This window comes from Tachypleus tridentatus, chromosome 2 (assembly GCF_004210375.1).
Source record: "Tachypleus tridentatus isolate NWPU-2018 chromosome 2, ASM421037v1, whole genome shotgun sequence".
In the NCBI taxonomy this organism is placed as follows: domain Eukaryota; kingdom Metazoa; phylum Arthropoda; class Merostomata; order Xiphosura; family Limulidae; genus Tachypleus; species Tachypleus tridentatus.
In genome coordinates this window covers 42,084,486-42,107,141 of record NC_134826.1, presented here as the reverse complement: position 1 = coordinate 42,107,141, position 22,656 = coordinate 42,084,486, and the positions used below count along the sequence as shown (strand labels likewise).

At 35.1% G+C, this 22,656-nt stretch overlaps 1 long non-coding RNA gene across 1 annotated transcript; it reads left to right on the top strand.

Annotated features, from left to right (window-relative positions):
* Positions 1-861: 861 nt before the first annotated feature.
* Positions 862-22,270, top strand: LOC143235474 (uncharacterized). The gene is made up of 3 exons (XR_013019211.1): positions 862-1,149; positions 16,534-16,711; positions 21,963-22,270. It is a non-coding gene; the product is annotated as an uncharacterized LOC143235474 (long non-coding RNA).
* The last annotated feature ends 386 nt before the right edge of the window (positions 22,271-22,656 follow it).

Sequence of the window (22,656 nt, the reverse complement as noted above, 5' to 3'; positions counted from 1 at the left end):
ATAAATACAAAAAAAACCTGCATCTTCAACAGTGATTTATAGATTTTTTAAATGAATGGTCACAGTTAGTAATATTCTAAGTTGTAAACCAAAACATACAACTATATTGTTTTTTAGCACTACATAAACAGTTAGGTGAGTGCACAACTCAATCAATTTCTGTTCAGGTATTGTTTCTCCGAACGCATTAAGCACACGTGTAAAACCAGCTTTGTTAAGGAAAGATTTTCAACAGTCTATGATCTATGAGGTAATAGTCTTCATGTTTATAGCACTGTGTCTAAACAAATTTAGAAGTGGTTAACTTTTGGTCGCTTCAGAGTTCCAATCATCAAAAATTCAATAATAGCCTTATATAGACTTAAGAAGACGCAGCGAATTAATCATATCTTTAACTCTTCGTGCTAAAAGCTTACGCCAAATCCTGAATCCATTATATTATATTATATTATATTATATTATATTATATTATATTATATTATATTATATTATATTATATTATATTATATTATATTATATTATATTATATTATATTATATTATATTATATTATATTTTATATTCAATAATAGTTACACATTTCCAACTTTTCAAATATAATTTTAAGAAACGTCAATGTACATGTTTTACATACATTTTTCCTAATCTATCATATATTCAAGACATATGAATACGTGTTAGGCCTCTCCTGCCTTGAGTGGATTTATCAGCATTAGAAACTTATCTTTGAAATAACATTACAGATAAGATGCTTGAAAAAAGATTAGATAATGAGATATTTAAACACACAAACCTTTATTAACACAAACAGTCACACAAACCTTTATTAACCATGGAATGAATCCCCTTACTTATCTTTTGACATGCTTTCTATATTCCACCAACTGCGCTTCATCTCTCATAGCGCTGTTGTAAAGATTTTAACGGATTTATATGACCACTTCTGGAACTGTCGTTTCGAAAAACAAAGGACCCAAACACACCTCCAGTATCTGTGTCCTCCGGGCTTGTTAATTCAATCAATCACCTCAACTTTCCGGCCTTAAGCAGTTACTTCTGGAGTACATCACCCATGACTAATGACATTCTATGTCGCTTGGTGACAGAATGACTACAGCTCTGGACGTTTTCCATGTTGTCCACCAACCACGTGAGTATTAAGCCTCTATTATTGCAGCTTACATGTGAAAAGAGGATTATAGAAGTTGTTTTTTTATCAGTAATAAAAAGCAAAAGTGAAACCATAAAACTATTCTGTATTCTAAGGCTCTAATGCCAGTTGAACAGTTAAACCGAGAAGAGCATGAAACTCGAAACTTTACGGATCTTTCTTTTGAACGCAAATGTTGCTGCTATACCTAGTATATTACAATAAATTTCAGATACAATGAACCAAAGAAAACGTTAATTCATCGAATGTTGTCTCGTGCACCATTGACGTCAGCAGGTATTTTATATAATGAATAATAAAATAAACACAAAATAACAAATATGTAAAGGTATAGATTAAGAAAAACATATTTTTTAAATTGTATTTTAATTTTAATATGCAAAGTTGTCACAAGCTTCGTGGGTCGGACATGAACAAGTGATTAGCATTCAAGTTTGTGTGTTCTAAGACTCGAAGTTCGACTGAATATCTTCCCTGGCCCGGCATGGTCAAGTGATTAGGGTGCTGGACTGCCAGTGTGAGGGTCGCGGGTTCAACTCCCCCTCCTATCAAACATGCTCTCCCTTTAAACCGTAGAGGCGTCATACTTTTACGATCAATTTCACTATTCGTTGGTGAAAAAGTATCTCAAGAATTGTCTGTGGGCAGTGATGACTAGCTGCTCTTCTTCTAGTCTTTCACTGCTATCTTAGGGACAGCTAACACAGATATTCCTTGTGTAGCTCTGCGCGAAATTCCAAAAACAAACAAACTGTGTTCCTTCTGTCTGTACATGAAACCTAGAGACGTCTATATCCACGCATAAAGTATTGTTTTCAGGTTGAAACTACCAACACCACCAATACCATCGGCTGTAAACATGATTGTTACAATCGTCCTGACGTTATTTTTAATGTGAATCAATCCTAACGTATTTCCCCCTGTATTTGTTTCGTTATCAAGCCTTCACATCATTTAATCGGTCCTTATTTCAAATAAATTTGTATTCGGAGATGGAAAGTTACGTGGCGGTATACGTGATAACATTTAAATCCTTGCAATCCATGAAATAATCATGTGACCATTTGCAGTTAAAAGATTAAAAAAGAACAAGTCAATGTAACTTTTATATGCAAAAACGGCTCGTTTGGGTTGAGAAAATATTTTACATAGAAGAGCGAACAACGTTTCGACCTTCTTCGGTCATAGTCAGGTTCACAAAGAAAGAGGTAACTGACCGGAAGCTGACCACATGTTTGAAAGGAGTTGTGTAACTGTGTGTTGAAATGTAGAGGGCGGTATTAGATGTTTGAATATATAATTTTATTTATTTTATTATATTAATATAGGTATAAAGGCGTTCCTTTATATTGGTTTATTTTGGGTTTAAGTTGTTGTATAAGTAAGGCTTCTTTAATTTTGCGTTTGTTTATGTTTGTTTCTTTATTTAGTATTTGAGTGTTTTCTATGGTTATGTTGTGTTTATTTGACTTGCAGTGTTCGAAAACATGTGAAGGTGACTTTTTATGTTCTTTGAATCTGGTTTCCATTTTTCTACTTGTTTCTCAATATAGAAGTCGTGGCAGTTATCACATTGTATTTTATAAATAATGTTGGTGTGGTGTTTGTCAGTGTAGTTTTTACATAGTATAGACCTCAGTTTTGTCCCTGGTTTTTGAATAAATTTGGTATTAACTGGAATGTCATATTTTGTTACTAATTTTTGCCAAATGTTGGTTATTTGTTTGCTGATGTCAGGAATATATGGTATACAGCAGTATATGGTTTCGTGGTTTTTGATTCGTGAGCTGTATTTACTTTAGTTGGTTGATTTTGCTTTTTGTCTAGGTGTGTGCGTATAATGTTTTCTACGGTTTGTGGAGGAAACTCATTGATGTTGATGAAGTATTGTTTTATTTTGTCTAATTCATCGTTAATTTTATCTGGTGAGCATAGTTTTATGGTTGTGTTTATTTGGTTTCTTAGTATGTTGAGTTTTTGTTTTGTTTCATGTGCTGAGTCCCAAGGAATGTATAGTCCAGTATGGGTGATTTTGATTTCTATGGTTGGAATGTACCTAGGTGCTATTGCGAAGTTGAGTCCTTTGTTAAGTAGATGTTTCTCGTCTGTGTTTAATTGACGGTCGGATCTGTTAATTATGAGGTTAGTCAACGGTTTGTCGTTTTGGTGTCTTTTCTGTTGTTTGCATATAGTCATAATGAACACGAATGAATACATCCAAAAAATGAATAACATCCTATCAGACACGAACAAATTTAAACCAAAGACACCAAAACGACAAACCGTTGACTAACCTCATAATTAACAGATCCGACCGTCAATTAAACACAGACGAGAAACATCTACTTAACAAAGGACTCAACTTCGCAATAGCACCTATGTACATTCCAACCATAGCAATCAAAACATGTTTAGAAGACCTAGCCAGGAGACTTGTGATACTTTCTACAGAGAAGAAAAACAAGGAAACAACCAAACACAACCAACAGAAAGAAGACAACTTAGATAATTTTATTGACATCCAACAGCCAAACTTCCCAGGTAAAATTACAAATTTATATTTTCCAAAAAACACCTAAAAACAACATCTTAAACGATTTTTTCAAAGAATTTTTTCACAAAACCGTCAACATAATTTCACAAAACAGAAAACTAAAAAACAACCTTACAAAAAGAGACATTAATTCCATTAAAAACCTAAAACAAGACAAAAACATAAAAATTCTAAAAGCAGATAAAGGTAACGCTATAGTCATAATGAACACGAATGAATACATCCAAAAAATGAATAACATCCTATCAGACACGAACAAATTTAAACCAATACACACAAATCCAACAAAGACACACGAGACGCAACTGAACAAATTACTACAACAAATGGAAAAAGCCAACACAATTTCACAAACACTTTATTCCTACCTACGTAAAACCGACTCACGCACACCACAAATATACGGCATCCCCAAACCTCATAAACCAGATTGTCCATTACGACCAATAATGTCCACATATGAATCGTTTAATTACAATCTTGGTAAATACATAGCATGGGCATTCTCCAAATATGTAACATCAGCCAGCTCATTCATCAAAGACTCTTTTAATTTCAAGTCTAATCTAAATCAACTTAATCATAAAGCCTTAATGGCCAGTTTCGATGTTATATCCCTCTTTACAGAAGTTCCAACCACTGAAGCCTGCAAGGTAGCCTTAGAACTCAATATCCGAGACCCTAACCCAACTATAGAAATTCCCAGTAACCAGTTAGCAACCCTCATAGAATTCACCACGATAAAGACAAACTTCATGTTCAACAACCAAAACTATATAAAAACAAATGGCCTAAGCATGGGCAACCCAGTATCACCAGTTCTAGCCAATATTTTTATGACACAAGTTGAAACACAAGCAATTAACACAGCATTACATCCACCACTATACTGGTACAGATGTGTAGATGACACGGTTGCGGGATTCAAATCTACAGAACACATACTTAATTTTTTCAATCACATTAACTCTATACATCCCAACATTAACTTCACATGTGAACAGGAAGAAAGCAATCAAATATCATTTCTTAACCTCAAAATTACAAGAACTGACACACAATTCAAAACAGAAATCCACCGAAAAATCACCCATACTGGACTATACATTCCTTGGGACTCAGCACATGAAACAAAACAAAAACTCAACATACTAAGAAACCAAATAGACACAGCCATAAAACTATGCTCACCAGATAAAACTAATGATGAATTAGACAAAATAAAACAATACTTCATCAACGTCAATAAGTTTCCTCCACAGACCGTAGAAAACATTATACGCACACACCTAGACAGAAAGCAAAATCAACCAACAAAAGTAAATATATCTCACGAATAAAAAAATCACGAAACCATATACTGCTGCATACCATATACTCCCGGACACCAGCAGACAAATAACCAACATTTGGCAAAAACTAGTAACAAAATATGACATTCCAGTTAATACCAAATTTATTCAAAAACCAGGCACAAAACTGAGGTCTATACTATGTAAAAACTACACTGACAAACACCACACCAACATTATTTATAAAATACAATGTGATAACTGCCACGACTTCTATATTGGAGAAACAAGTAGAAAAATGGAAACCAGATTCAAAGAACATAAAAAGTCACCTTCACATGTTTTCGAACACTGCAAGTCAAATAAACACAACATAACCATAGAAAACACTCAAATACTAAATAAAGAAACAAACATAAACAAACGCAAAATTAAAGAAGCCTTACTTATACAACAACTTAAACCCAAAATAAACCAATATAAAGGAACGCCTTTATACCTATATTAATATAATAAAATAAATAAAATTATATATTCAAACATCTAATACCGCCCTCTACATTTCAACACACAGTTACACAACCCCTTTCAAACATGTGGTCAGCTTCCGGTCAGTTACCTCTTTCTTTGTGAACCTGACTATGACCGAAGAAGGTCGAAACGTTGTTCGCTCTTCTATGTAAAATATTTTCTCAACCCAAACGAGCCGTTTTTTGCATATAAATTTCTCAACTAGTGGGTTTCTCGACATCACTGAAGTCAATGTAACGACACTGTTATAACAGCGCCTTATTTTAATCATTCAAATATGCTGCCTATATTATAGAAAATATTAAATATATGTGGACCACTTTCACTCTATGAATTTATTTAAGTGATTAACGTTCATCGCTATTGCATCGCATTGGATTTGGTTCGAATTTCACGCAAAGCTACACAAGGGCTATCTGCACTAGCCATCCTTAATTTAGCAGCGTAAGACGAGAGGGAAAGCAGCTAGTCATCACCACCCACCACCAACTGTTGGGCTACTCTTTTACCAGCGAATAGTGTGATTGACCGTCGCATTATAATGCCCGGACGGTTGAAAGGACGAGCATGTTTGATGTGACCGGGATTCGCACCCGCCACCCTCAGATTACGAGTCGAGTGCCTTAATCACCTGGTCATGCCGGGCCGCATCGAATTTGGAATTTGACAACTACAACATCATTATAGATACTTAAATACTACTTCTTATAAGTGCCTTACAATGAACAGTCACACACGTATTAAAACTTCTGAAATACGACCATAATGAATAAGCCAACAATACATATTAGAAAGTGTTTTTAACGTGGCCCCTGGCCTGGCCTGGTGGTTAGGATGTTCGACTTACAGTCTGCGGATGTTTGGCTCGAATCTCGTCAGAGAATATTCTCGTTCTTTCATCCGTGAGCTTATTATCATGTTATGGTCAGTCCCACTTGTTGTTTAAAACGTGTATCCAAAGAGTTGGCGCTGGGTATTGATTAACTGCCTTCTCTTTATCTATAACTTAACTTAGCATCATTGACGATCAAATTTATTTGATTTGGTGATGTAAGTATTTATCGGTTTCATAAAAAGCATATTTTTTAATATTGACAATTTTTTATGCATTGTATGAAAGGTTAAACGTAATAGATTTTTCACGCTGTAAAGTTTTATATCTCAATCAAAAATGATCGTGTTTTTATTAAACTTGATGGCCGTATGTATATTATACCTCATTTGTTCTGCTAAAAATGGTTCGTGTCTGTTGGTAACGAAGGACCTACAAACACAATTTCGTATTTTTTGTGATCCGAATATGATAAACGCCGCGTGGTGGAGTTACGTGCACCACTGAGTGCCCTCTGGTTCTAATTACGTCCTTAGAACACAATAATGTAGTACTAAATTTAGAAGTAAGGAGTCGCCACACTCTCCTCTACTCCTCCAATAACTAATTATCAAACTGATTATTTAATATGGCTTCAGTGTTTACTAATTAATTAAAAGCCTAGAAAAGTATTGCTTAGGGAATATAATTTCAAATAAATAAGATGCGAGATCAGAGAGTTTTCAGCTAATGATACAAATGTTCATTTCGTATAAAGCGTTTCATGTTAGAGACGAGATTAAAACCACATTGATCCACATTTTCATGTGTAAGAAAGCAACACGGAAATAATTTACATTTGAAGTATGGATTTGATGTCACTAGTTCAACAAAAATAGAGACGCTTAAATATTTAAATAATTTATTGTAATAAGTTATATAAACTAGTTGGTATCGTAAATGACTAAAAATATAAGTGAATTACAATTCAAGAACGTTTTAAAGCACTTAAAGACAGAAATGTTTCTACAACTTCAAACAAATTAGTCAGTAAGTACCGTTTTAACTTTTAGGCACTGGTTTTGGTCGTAAAATGTTCGCGCAATGCTTCTCGAGGGCTCTCTGTGTTGTACTTTAAAGAGACAGGCTAGAAGGGTGTGTGTGTGTGTTTTCTCAAACAAAGTCACATTGGGCTATCTGCTGAGTCCACCGAGACTAGAAGGAATGCAGTTAGTTAATACCATTTACGGCCATCGCTTTCTTTCGCTACTATTTTACTAGTGAATAGAAGGATTCGTTCGCGGCTTAAAGAGCGAGAATGTTCAGCGAAAAGTTTTAATCCTGTAACTCTCACATTGGTAGTCACTTGTAAACATGAAGCTGTGCAAATATCATAGATGTAGATGAAAGTAAGAAATTTGGAAACAAATAACCTGTTTATTTTTTTAGAGATCTGGACGTCATCTATTGGTTAAAGTGCTATGACTATAATCCAAGGATTCATGGCTCACATTCCGTTGTGTCCGCACTTTGGAGTCATGTGTGTACTGTGTGAGTGGCATTCAAATTATTCTGTTCGTTCATACAAAAGAGTTGACAATGGATGCTATTGACTACCTGCCTTCCATATGTAACCTATCAATTAAAAATTAGGGTTAGTTATGCACAGGTAGCTTTTAGTGTAACTTCGAACGATAACTCTGAAACAAACAAAGATTTATACAAAAAAAACAACGAAACAAGTAAGTTTGGTTTCAATTTTCACATTTTTACATCGACAGTAAATCATAAATTGCATTTTATCCTTATTTAAATTTGTAAATCATTTTGGATTTCTAAAGAATCGTTTTCATTATGATATGATGTCAACAGTGGGATTATCGGTTATGTAAGACCTCAGGTTTTAGAATAATGATTTTTTCCTAATTAAAAGAATCAATTTAGCATAAATATTCTGAAATAAAAGCAGAATTAAGTGAGGGAAAATTGAAAGAACGAGACATGACGTAACAAAAAAGAAATGTTAACAGGAAAAAGCTCCAAAAGGGTTGATAATGTTCGGCGATAGGTTTCTATCTCGTAATTCTCAGATTGTGAATCTAGTGTAAATTTGAAGTTGCGCAAAGAAAGTAGATATTTAGAACTAGCGAAATAATTCATATTATTTCCATTTATAAACGTCTTGTAATCCTCTCGTGGGGCTCGGCATGGCCAAGCGTGTTAAGGCATGCGACTCGTAATCTGAGGATCACAAGTTCTCATTCCCATCGCGCCAAACATGCTCGCCCTTTCAGCCGTGGGGGTGTTATAATGTTACGGGCAATACCACTATTCGTTGGTAAAAGAGTTGCCCAAGAGTTGGCGGTGGGTGGTGATGACTAGCTGACTTCCCTCTAGTCTTACACTGCTGAATTAGGGACAGCTAGCACAAATAGCCCTCGAGTAGTTTTGTGCGAAATTCAAAACAAACAAACAATCCTAGAGTGACACAGCATTATGTCTGCGGATTTAAAAGCCTAGAAACCGGATTTCGACATCTATGGTGGGCAGAGCACAAATGTCTTGTTATACAGCTTTCGTGTGAACTTCAAACATAGAAACAAACGTATTATATATCCCTATTCATAAGGTAGAATTTCAAGGATTTTCTCCACAGATTTTCCATTAAAATTGAGAAAAAAAATTCCCTGACCCTCTCCCCGGTGCCCCAGCGGTATGTCTGAGGACTTACAATACTAAAAATCGGGCTTCGGTAGTCATGGTGGGCAGAGCACCGATAGCCCATTGTGTAGCTTTGTGCTTAACAACAAACAAAGGGTTTGGTGTTAATTCTAAATGATTACACTGGTTTATAGTGAGAACATTGCTATAAAAAATCATCTTAAGTAGTACGCTTAACAGACAACGAGATAAATATTTACAAAATGACGAATTCTTCTATAATCGCCACAATGTGTAGGATACTATGTATAATTTCAAACTCAAAAAATAAATATATTTAGATTAACCATTTTGTAAATCAAGAATATTTAAACTACTGGACTGTGTTTTGTCTATTAAATAAAATGCTATTATAAAATGTATTATTATTGCTCAAAATTATAGAGTATGATCACAAACAAATTTAACACGGTTTCTTACTTGTAGTGTCATCTAGTGGCAATGAAGAAAATCGAGATAAATTAAAATTTCTAAATCTGTGTAAAAGCAAAATAATTATCTAACAACTAAACATTCTTCATCTTTCGCGAAATATATAAGATAAATTAAGTTAAATAGCCTCGAGTGCGTTTATCAAAATTTTGTTTCTTAATAGTAAAGCTTGGGAGGAAATTCTTTAAATGCTATTAGCGGTTCCCAATTTAGCAGTGTAAGACAAGAAGGAAGGAAGCTAGTCATCACAACCCACCACCAAGTTTTGGGCTACTCTTTCACTAACGAATAGTGGGATTGACCGTAACATTATATTCCCCATACAATTGAAAGGGCGAGTGTGTTTGGCGGGACAGAGATTCAAACCAACGAACCGCAGATTGCGAAACAAGTACCCTAACTACCAGACCAGACAAGCACCCTAACTACCTGACCAGACAAGTATCCTAACTACCTGATCAGACACGTACCCTAACTACCTGACCAGACATGTACACTAACTACTTGACCAGACAAGTACCCTAACTACCTGACCAGACAATTACCCTAACTACCTGACCAGACAAGTATCCTAACTACCTGACCAGACAAGTACCCTAACTACCTGACCATGCTAGGCCAGTGAATTAGCGAACTTCTAGGTTATCGATAACTTTTTACGTAACTGTGAAAGGAAAATATTGAGCCAGTAAATATACATTTTGAATTTATAGAACGTTATTTTAGTTACCCTAATAGAAATGTCTCGTACCAAACTCCAGTTTGCGTTAAATGGTTAAGAATAATATATTTTAACCTTGCTTGTCGTTGTTTAGATAGTGTCATGTAGCTTGAAACTGGTCGATTTTGGGCAGAGCATGCAACAGTCTTTACCACACAAAATATGCATACACTCAAATCATAAAGATCTATTCAGATCATAAACTTAGAATTTATAAAACGGAATATCTCTTGTACTTAATAGTATTGGAGAACAAAGGAATATGAATCAACTTGAAGCATCAGGACCACCCAAAAGGAGACCTGCAATAAGTTGTACTCCAGCCACAACAAACAAAGTGTAGTCTTCTGTAACGACTGAGAATACACTAAAACAAAATATCAGTGGCGAAAGTTTCTCATGTGCCACAAGCAAAAGTACGCAAAATAATCAAGAAAGACGTTCGTCTGGTTACGTGTACGTGACTTGCATTCACGACATATTCTTTCAATCGTCACGTACCTCAAGTAGCTATAGAATTAAATGACTACTGATGTTATTCCATACAAAGTAACCGGACTTAACAAAATAGATTTCTGTGCAAACTGCTGAAAAAACAATGAGAAGCCGTTGTACTCTTAGAATAGACAGCTTGCAATAAAGCAAGAAGAAACGAATAGTGGTATGTTTTTGACATTACAACCCTAACATAGAGCTTTTTTACCATGGAAACTGAATTGCAGGACTATTGATAATATACATTGTCGTCAAATAAAGTACAATCAAACGTAACGACATGAATTGTAACGATGACAACTGAGGATCGAATATTGTTTGTTTGTTTTTTATAACGTACACAACCTCCATATTCTAATTTAGTACTCTTCAAACACGTTAATTAAAGCCATTAATTAACACTTTACCATCTACGAAGAGAATCACGAATTATCTTATCTGTATCACAACCCTGTTGTGGCTTTGGGTGAAATTACGAATCAAACAAATGTAGGAAACAAATATGATTGATATTCAAATAAGATTTATAATTTCTTAAATTCTGAAAGACAGCATATCTTCATGAGTTTAGCAAAGCTTAACAAATGCACTAAAATTGTTTATTCGGAGTCAAGCAGTCGAGTTGGCGTTCCTTATTATTGAGAATTAGTTTCTCATTACACAGTTTTTCGAGAGAAAGCGTGCGTGATAAAGTGAATGCGTATTTGAATGTGCTTCACGAGTTATTTCAGTATTTCATTAAGGACGTTATAAAGCATTTTAATTGTTACTGTTTTTTTTGTTTCCAATCCCAAAGATAAGTTATTTATAATACTGTAACTAAAGTTATTATAACCGTTTGTTCCGTTTCCCCAGCAAACGAGTCATTAACTTTGTTCCCCAGTCGTTAACATATAATATTACTCATAGCCGGACTGAAAGAGTTGGTTGACGGAAAACATCCAACCTATATAGCAATACTTGAACTGTAATGTTTATTAGTCATTAGTTAGATATTGTATGGAGGGGGTCACTAAGTATACTTATGTGAAAGCTAGCTTAATAACGCACAAATCCTTATTTAATGCAGTGTAATTAAAATACATTAGAAAACTGTGCCTTTATGATCTGTAAAAGCACTGACTAACTGAGTATTTGTAGCTCTGGTTGAACGCTATGTATTCCCTCATTTAGGAATTCGTGATTATGACGTACTGAGAATATTGATAAACCCATACGATCTCTGTTCTGTATAACAATTTTCACAGATTGTTTGCTGTTACGTGGATTTTCAAATAATTATAATGTCAATGTCAAAATATTTAGTAAAAGCAACTAGAGGTCACATATATATATCTGATGTAACCATAAACGTTATCTAGAAAGTTAGGTTAATATTTACATTAAAATGTGTTTGTGTATTTTGTTTTAGAACACTTTAGACTCTCTGCTGCGACTACCACGCGTATTGAACCTGTATTTTATCGTTCTGAACCCATAAATTTACCGTTATCCCGCTGAGAACTTGCGATAAGAAGGGTTTGTTTGTTTGTTTTTTTAATTTCGCACAAAGCTACTCGAGGGCTATCTGCGCTAGCCGTCCCTAATTTAGCAGTGTAAGACTAGAGGGAAGGCAGCTAGTCATCACCACCCACCGCCAACTCTTGGGCTACTCTTTTACCAACGAATAGTGGAATTGACCGTCACATTATAACGCCCCCTCGGCTGAAATGGCGAGCATGTTTGGCGCGAAGGGGATACAAACCCGCGACCCTCAAATTACGAGTCGTACGCCTTAACACGCTTGGCCATGCCGGGCTGCGAGAAGAAGGGAAAGACTGTGCTACAAACATTAACACCAATCCATGAAACATATTTATGATGGAAAACAAGCCTTAACTAAAAAGCTATAGAATAAAACAAAGTCGCCAGGACACATAGCCCACGTTATACCCTGTGCTCTGGTGGTTCTGTATTGTTATACAGTGTTTTTTGTTTAAGGCTTGTTTTGCATTTGCATTACTTGCACGAATGTAAATAATCAGAACCTTAAGGTCAAAGAGCAAAGAAAAAATATATAATTATGAAGAAATTAGGTGATCACTATTCCTCACTCTTTCGAAGTTTTTATTTGCTCAACGTTTCGGTTTTACATAATCCTCGTACAAACCGTACAATCATTTATCTTGTTGATAACGGAGTTAAACACACACACGAATTTATTGGATTGTTCTTTAAAATATTAAACAGTTCTGGATTTATTTTGATTCATATAGATAATGCCTACATATATTTAATTTTACTTGTTCTATATTTTATAATCAGCTCTGTCTCATGGAAGAGAAACGATATTTGTTATACTGAGTGCCACACCCTTTACGACGCTTTAAACAGTAATATATCAATAGAAAACAAGACAAATTAATTAATACAATTTTAAAAGTAATATATTAAACAAAATAATATTTCTAACAGTCAATTACAATTTTATTTAATGTTTGAAAATACTTAATTCGTTGGCACGTATAACTGACGTGTTAAGCCTATCTCTGTCTTTTAACTTTAACGAAAGTAAACGAATTCTGATTTCATTAAATTCCCAAACCGTTGTATGACAGTTTATAAAAACCGATTCTTTGCGTAACAAAAGTTTTTAAATGAAATGAGAGAATTCTTGAAACTTTGCACGTTTTATTTTATCAAATACGATGTTGTTGCTTTTCAGTAACCCATTCCTTTGGTTTGTGAAGTGATAACTGATAATTAAACAGCGTTCCAGCCAGAATTGTTGTTCATTTAAATTTCTAGTATGTCCTTTAATGTCTGTCAGCGGGTGCAGAACCATTTATGCAACCAATTACATGGAATTCAATTATTCCGGTACGAGCAGTGGAGGAGGATACATGGAGCCGCGCTACACCATAAGATCACAATTAAATATTTATCTATTACTTTCTCAAGGAAACTGGTCATCTACAACTGTATTTGACGTTCTCGGTAAAAGATGCTTAAGGAAGTAAAATCATGTAAAAAGTAACATTTTAATGTGCTGCAAATCGCTCAATGTTAATAAACACCATTTCATGACTCATGAAAATCCAGTTCCTAGTACCAATACATATAATGAAGAGTTTCCGAAATGCATATGTTGCCATGAACAATGTTAAGTATGCACTGTACATTGATATGAGAAGGAAAGGTGGTTGTGGCAAAGCCCACTTTATATTGGTAGTAAAGAATAGCACATTAAATCTATGTACATGGAACAGCACTTCTACCAAACCTTGGAAGCCTTGTATAGTTTCGTTTGTTGACAGTTCTGGTGAAGACTGCTCCGTCACAAAGAGAGATCATTGCTGAAACTCATTGACGTTAAACGATCACACATTTTAACTAAAGTTTTAAAACACCTTACGAGATAGAAGAATTAAAAAAAAAAGACAGAAAAATAAAACAAGAGGGAATCCTCGATAGCCGTGGCTATAATTAGACTTCAAATCGGTTGACAGTTCTGGTGAAGACTGCTCCGTCACAAAGAGAGATCATTGCTGAAACTCATTGACGTTAAACGATCACACATTTTAACTAAAGTTTTAAAACACCTTACGAGATAGAAGAATTAAAAAAAAAAGACAGAAAAATAAAACAAGAGGGAATCCTCGATAGCCGTGGCTATAATTAGACTTCAAATCGGTCAAGAGATGATGGAGCTATAAGCTAAAAGACTGTGCTTCAAATAAAAAAAATAGCTCAGGGCTATTCTATAAACCTTTATGCTAAGGCTAATAAAAACCTTTTTTTTGTATCTTCTAGAAGCTTAAAACTTGAAGGTAAACTATCATGTTCCACAAAATAAAATTACTGATGTTTATATTATATTTGAAATAGAAGTCACTGTTGCGGGCCAACAAGAAGGTTTTAATTTCATTGTGTAAGGTGTAAGAATATCCGTCCTTTATCAAGTCTCACTGCTAACATCACTGACGAACAAGGTGGATCTGGAACGCAACGGTATACAGTAAAATATAAGGTTCTTTAAGATTTATTTTTGTTTACGTTTTGTTGAATGTATGAATCACAATATTCTGATCTTACCCAAAATACATCAAAGTACTGTTAAATACATGAAATAATGTTAAGTATGTGAATATATTGTTAAATACGTGAAAATGTGTCAAATACATCGAAGTATTGTTAAATACATAAAATATTGTTGAATACATCAAAGTATTGTTATATAGATAAAGTACTGTTCACCTAAATCTCTGAGTTTGTCTTACGCTCGACGGTTAAATACTTAAGTGTCCGTTACATACCGTACAAGTTTGACAACTTGCAGTAATTAGCAATGAAAGTGAATCGGATAGCATAATGAAAATGTAATACACGATTAATATGTATATAAATGTTAGAAAATATATAGTAGTAATGTGATTACAATGTTATGGCTGGTTTAACGTAATCACAACTGTTGCAAAAGTATAGTAATAATGCAACACTACAGCGTATTAACTGGTGTAATTCAATCACAGATGTTACAGTAACATAGTAACAACATAACTATAAATGGTGTAGGCCCTCAAACGCACTAAGGGCACGTTGCTTGAAAAAATGTTTTGTTTATATTACAGCTAGTTTTTTTTTCTGACACTTCTGATCTGTTTTAGTTACAGCTAGTTTGTGTTTTTCTGAAACTTCTGAGATGTTTCAGTCACAGCTAGTTTGAGCTTTTCTGACACTTCTGAGCTGTTTCAGTTACAGCTAGTTTGTGTTTTTCTGATACTTCTAAGCTGTTTTAGTCAGAGCTAGTTTGTGTTTTTCTGACACTTCTGAGATGTTTCAGTCACAGCTAGTTTGAGCTTTTCTGACACTTCTGAGCTGTTTCAGTTACAGCTAGTTTGTGTTTTTCTGATACTTCTAAGCTGTTTCAGTCAGAGCTAGTTTGTGTTTTTCTGATACTTTTGAGCTGTTTCAGTTACAGCTAGTTTCTTACAAGACAGTTTTTGTTACTCGTACCATTTATATTGGATTTTATGACATATTTTCATATAAATTTCTCTACAATTTTATTTTAACAAATATATACTTGCGAATACTTTGAAAATATCATTGTAATTGGAGAAACAATATGTTAGCAAAACTTAATTGGAAATTGAGCAAAATCAATGAAAAAAATTTCTACTAAGTTTCAGTTTGTTTGTGTCAGAACGTCGCTACACAAACGTTATCAGCGCCTATCCGCACCTAATTTTGAAACGACAGAGAAGAGATAAACAGCTAGTCAACAACACCCACTGCTAATAATGTACTTTGATCGTAGCCCAAACTGTGAAGAATGTTTCTGCGTCTATGGACCAAGAACCATGAATCCTCTCGTTCACAGTCTGGGCATGCAACCCACTAGGCCACTCCCAGCCTTTTCTTCTCTAACCTTGTAATACGATAAAGTAGGGATAGGCAATTTTCTTTTTTATAAAACAGTAGATATTTGCACCCGCACAAGAGTTTCACTCATGTTGACACTTTCGAGTGTGACTAAATAATCGAATTCAAGAACACCATGTTTGCTGATATCTGTATTAAGTGTGTGTAGTATAATAATATAACATTTGTACTTTGTACACACGTAACGAAGCAGCAAGCAAATGATAAAAGTGTAACTTGTAGAAGACAAAATATGCTTTAATAGCTTACAGAAGTACGTAGAGGTTAAGGTTCACATTTTATAAGACACAGAAGGATCGAAACATGAACCATTTGTAGGCAGTTTTAACCATGTTAGTTACTTTAGCATACGTTCATTATTATTATTTCAATATTATTACAGAAAATGACGCTGAGAAACTGTCATCCTTGTACACTATGTAAATTATGGAAGGACTGCTAACATGTCACACTTACGACGGAGACTTTTGCAATGGAAATTACTCTGCAGTGTCATTGTCAATATGCACAGTCATCAGCAGGGTCAGGCCAGACGTGGCGACATGGACTTTAGTGACGTGGTGAGGTTCCAAAATCATTTTAAAATAGCATACTAAACATCCGATGCCTTTTGCATTTCAAACTTGACAACAACTTTCCTATGTGTGTGAAAATCATTTGTAAAAAAGTTTTTATACCCGACTTATCACAAGCTTAAATTCTAATTACGACTTTACAATTGGTTTGCTGGCTTCTTATTCCACCGAAATAAACGAAATAGGATTAACATTTTTAATTGTCTTTCATTAATTAAGTAAGTAGGATTGTAAAGTGATTATATGTGATGAATTAAGGGGTTAACATGACGTCTTCTAGAGCTTTATCATAATGCATGCCTGAAAATGTGCTATCCTGTTTCTCAGAAGTAAATGTAAGATACATTTAAGATTAAAATTCAGTTGTCGATACTCACAGTAATCATAGCAAAGAAAGTCCGTTATGTAGCTTTGTATTTAATGATAAACCAACTAAGACTTGAAATGTCTTAGAAATGTTTTATAATGCAACATTATTTCGATATCTTACTAAAACATTAGAATTCAATATTTTTGGGCCCGGCATGGCTAGGTGATTAAGGTGCTCAATTTGCAGTCTGAGCTTAACTGGTTCGATTCTTTGTCACATTACATCAAACATGCTCGCCCTTTCAGCCGTGGGAGCGTTAAAAGTGACGGTAAATCACACTATTCGTTGGTAAAAGAGTAGCCCAAGAGTTGGCGGTGGATGGTGATGACTAGCTGCCTTCTCTCTAGTCTTACGCTGCTAAATTAGGGATGGCTAGCGCAGATAGCCCTCGTGTAGCTTTGTGCGAAATTCAAAAACAAACAGGCATTATTTTTGACACAAATGATTGGGGAAGGTATTCATGAAAGACTTGAAATGACAGAAATCTTTAAAAAAAGTTACTTTTTGTAACTCAAAGTAGACTAGTGTAAAATGTGTTTGATCGCACATTAGCCAAACGTTGATTTCGAAAAAAGGGGCGGAAAGCATTATATGTAAAGCGCATCTTTTGGGATATAAAATATTTGATACGGCTTGACTGAGTAACGAAAAATCTTTATTATCTATGTATCTGATGGTGACAAAATCTTGTCAAAACATTGTACATTTGGAATAAAGTTTCGTTCATTACTCAGTCAAACCGTCTTAGACAGTTTCATTTTCGTAGAGGGGAATTTCTCTTTATTAAGTTTTAATATATATTGAGATATTTTTCTCAAAGTTTATAATTTTTGACAAATATTTTTTTCACTAGCGATTTCTGTTTTTAATCGTAATGTGTTTTCTAATGTTCCATTTATCCGTTTTGTTTTCCTTGCAGTGGTGCGAATTAATATAAAAAGTGCAATAGTCCTGATGCGACTGAAAGTCTAACATTTTGTCGGTATCTGTAAAATCCATCTTTTCTCTCAAACATTTAAACCTCTCCACTGTTTCATATCATACAATTAATATCTCTAAATAATTACACAGAGTGGTTTAAAAGTTAATTGCTTCACACTTAAATATTTCTTAGTTAATCGCATTTAACTGTTGCACGAAAAAAATGGTAGAGCGTTAGAATGAGCTAGTTTCAAATAACCTCAAAATGGCGCGGTTTCCTAGGTGCAGTCACATTGGAAAATTGCTTCCTACGCTAGTAAAGCCATCTTTTATGCTATTGGTGACAGAGAAATTAATACATGATTATTTCTTTAACAAATATGATGCACACTTTTGTATGATTCTGATTCATCAGATGTTATGGTCCCCAAACATGTTCAGACATGTTTAGTGAGCCAGTCATAATGTAATATATAAGTTATTACCAACTATGGCGACTGTATATAGAAAGGCTTCGACTCATTTCATCTTCACTCCATCTTCTTTCGTGTAGTTTCTCCAACGTACTATGTATTGCATCATGACCCGATATGGACAGGTGGGTTAAGGCGTGGCACTCTTAATCTGAGAGTCGCGGGTTTGCATTCCCGTCGCGCCAAACATGTTCACCCTTTCAGCCGTGGGGGCGTTATAATGTTCGGTCAATTCCACCATTCGTTGGTAAAAGAGTAGCCCAAGAGTTGGCGGTGGGTGGTGATGACTAGCTGCCTTCTCTCTAGTCTTACACTGCAAAATTAGAGACGGCTAGCGTAGATAGCCCTCGAGTAGCTTTGCGCAAATTTCAAACACAACAACCTATTGCATCTGCCACACTGGGTAAGTCAGCATAGATTAACTTATTTGTTTAGAGCTTGCTATTTATTTTACTAATCATTTATGTCAGAGCAACCTTGAAGATTTTCAGAATCCTTCTTTTCGTTATTGCTGGATTGTCGTTTAATCCTTCACTAGATAGGAACAGTGAGATCCTGGTTGCTTTTGGAAAAAACTGCTTTACATTTACCGCGTTGGGTTTTTGACGATCCTCATCAACCGAGACCATAATGAGCTACTGAGACTTAAAAGCATGGGTACCCGAATGATGAAAACAAAATGCAAGTATGGTAGTTTGACAGTATACTTAATTAAGATTGCATATTACTGCATATTCCTTTGAATCATTGGAGATAGCTTTTTTTTTTATTAGAAATTAATATCAATGACGTCACCACACTTGATCTTGACAAGCTTTAAAGCAAAGAAAGCTTTCACAAGAGCAAAATAATATGATTGTTTATTAGCTTGTTTTGAATTACGTACAAGGCTATCTGTGCTAACCGTTCCTAATTTAGCAGTAAAAGACTAAAACGAAAACCTAGTCATCACCACCCATCGCCAACTCTTGAAATACTCTTTTGCAACAAACAGTGCAATCGACCCTCATATAATGAACGCCCCTACGGCTAAAAGGGTGAGCATGTTTGGTGAGATGGAAATTCTAACCCACGACCCATAGATTGCGAATCGAGAGTCCTAATCACCTGGGCATGCAGAGCCCGCAAGATATAACTACCAGGATTAGAAATAAGAGACCAGAAGGTAGCTTAAGTTTAGTACATCTCTGTGAATATCCTTTAACAACATACGTTCAAAGATGATGAATTTACTCTGGTTGCAGGATCTTTGCACCGATCAGACAAAGAGATCGCGTTCAGAAACCAAAACTTCACAAATGATGTCACCTACGTAGAAGGTGGCCAAGACTTGCTTCATAGGATCATTTCTATTTTCGGGGATACTAAGCAATATATATGGATAAAGAACACTTAACTGCAAAACCAGAATTTATTAAAAAAAAAAAAGTGGCTTAGTTACGACATTTCTCAGTTTTCAAATGTCGATCCAGTATTTAGAAAACATTTCTAGTGAGATGTTGTGAGTTAGTAACGTCAATAGTGCCTGGTATTGCAAAGCATTAGTCACAAGTTTTCTTATTTCTCATGATTTAGAGTCTGGAAACTAAAAGTTAAACTTGAAGCAAACTGGGAAAAGTTTGGAATTTAGGATGATAAATACCTAAAACGGAGGTTAGAAAAAACGACACCATCAGTAGCTTAGGAACGGGCTTGGTTCGAGATTCTAGAATACAAACGAAACAAGTAGAAAGTGTTTCCATGACGACAAAGATAAATTCTCCACCATATTTCTGCATAATATCTTTTTTATCTTTTTCCAATAGAGGTGTATGTGAACGAACACAAATGATTTAGTCTAATGGGTTGCGCCAGCCCATACCATGCTTACTTTGAAACGTTCCTAGATTAAGTGAAAAGTGCTAAAAAAAACTCGTATTGTTCCACTGGACAATGTAACACGTGTGACACGTGATGCTGTCAGTCAACTAGTTATACACGTTCATTCGTAATGCTGAGTTACAGTTGTTCGTATATTGGATCTACTTAGTCAAGAGTGATTGATTCTGAATGACGTGAACGTGTGATTACATTTACCATGTCAGAAAAATAGTCTTGTATTTCAGGGAAATTAAACTGTTCTAAGGTCTGAGGTGAGACTATTAATCAGCTTTATGTGTAAGTAAAATAATAGTCAATCAGTTCATGGCTTTCGACCGTGTTACCCTAAAAATAACTAAATCCTGCAACATTAAGTCCTTTAAGATGCCATCAGGAGTTTGTATTATAGGGTCTTTTACTTAGATCACTTTCCTAATAACCCCGAGTTTCATTCAGGAAGCGCTCACTGGTAATTTCTAAACTCTGCTGTTATTATCATATCAGCTGTCTTCTCAACAGCTTCCAAGTTTCTGAAAACCATCAGTTCTCGAAAGAAGAATCTAAACTGTCCTGAGTCTATTTCCAGGCATTCGTTTTTACTCTATGAGTTAAAAATTCCTTTTAGAATTAATAAAAAAATTCCTATTTCTAATTTGAGCCATGTTCCGTCTCAAACCAGTTCGTTGGCTTAATTGGGTCACTTTTGAGCTAAAGTGGATCCAGTAGATATTTTGTATGAAACTAGTGTATTTTTAGTATCATATTCAAATAGTCTCCTAAGTCTTTTGTTTTACTAAACAACTCTAAAACGTTCTCGGTAAAATAGTTCAAACACTTCAGGGCATTTGTCCCTCTTATTCTACTTTAAAATAAAATAGACATAAATACTAATCACAAAAGAACACATACCACAAGGGCCAATAAGTTTAGAGGTCGTGACTACTCACCTATCCCATATTATACAGTGTAGTCACCTTCGTAAGTTCGCACCCGTCTGTGGTCATCAGTGTATTCTGTGTTTAAAGTTACAGTATCGTGATGAGCCTAACTTGGGACATTTTCATCCACTTCATTCACGGAGTATTGCTAAGTTAGAATATTTGTGAACCTAGAAGTAGAACATATAGAATCTGTTTTGTTGTGTCTGACTTTCTGATACATCCTGAATTAGAGTCCAGTAGATGTCGCTTTTTCATCCTTTAATTTATTTATTTGTTATAAGCATGATCTCAGTTTGTTTTTTTTTTCTTTGTTTTTTGGAATTTCGCACAAAGCTACTCGAGGGCTATCTGTGCTAGCCGTCCCTAATTTAGCAGTGTAACACTAAAGGGAAGGCAGCTAGTCATCACCACCCACCGCCAACTCTTGGGCTACTCTTTTGACCGTCACATTATAACGTCCCCACGGCTGAGAGGGCGAGAATGTTTGGCGCGACTCGGGCGCGAACCCGTGACCCTCAGATTACGAAGCGCACGCCTTAACTCGCTAGGCCATGCCAGGCCTACATGATCTCAGACCGAGAACTGTCACCTGCTAATTCGATACTTTTTAGAGGGTAATGATGAAAAATTGTTTAAATTTTTTTTGTTAATATATTTACCATGTTATACAGGGACCCGAAACTATCCATATCAGAAATGAAAAAAAGAAAAAACTGGATGACCATATCTCAGGACAACAGTAGACATGATGGTATTGATTTAATCTAATACTATCCGATACTCCTTGATGACGCTTTTCTGATTTCTCGTCCACCAAAACCCAACGAATCAAATACGACACTCACGTGAATGTCATTATCAAGCCAAGGTCTGATGCATCAGCGGTGACCAAATAGATTACATTACCAATTCTATAGGAAACCATGCTTCAACTAATTTACCACTAAGAAACATCCAAGATGGATAACCACTTAGTAGCATCGTCGTGATTGGTGAGAAGCGCCATCTAGGGATCGATCATACCACTTTCCAAGACTCGCTTATGTCCTGTTCACATATGCATGTACATTAACCTCAAATAGATGAAAATTAAAAGCTTCAGTATAATGATTTGAGGAGACTATCTATGAAGCCATCTTATACGATTGTTACAAAAGTTCAACAAGTTAATTCTAATACGTTACGTTACGTTTACTCAAAATCCTGTTCGCTGTCTGGGCGAAACTTTCAGGTCAAGTATCCTCGTTAAACACCTATAACTGCCTATTTTGATAAGTATTCAAACAAGCTTATCGGCACAGAACTTAGCCCAAAGACAAATATATAATTGGCAAATCTATCATAATCCAACACAATTCACATATA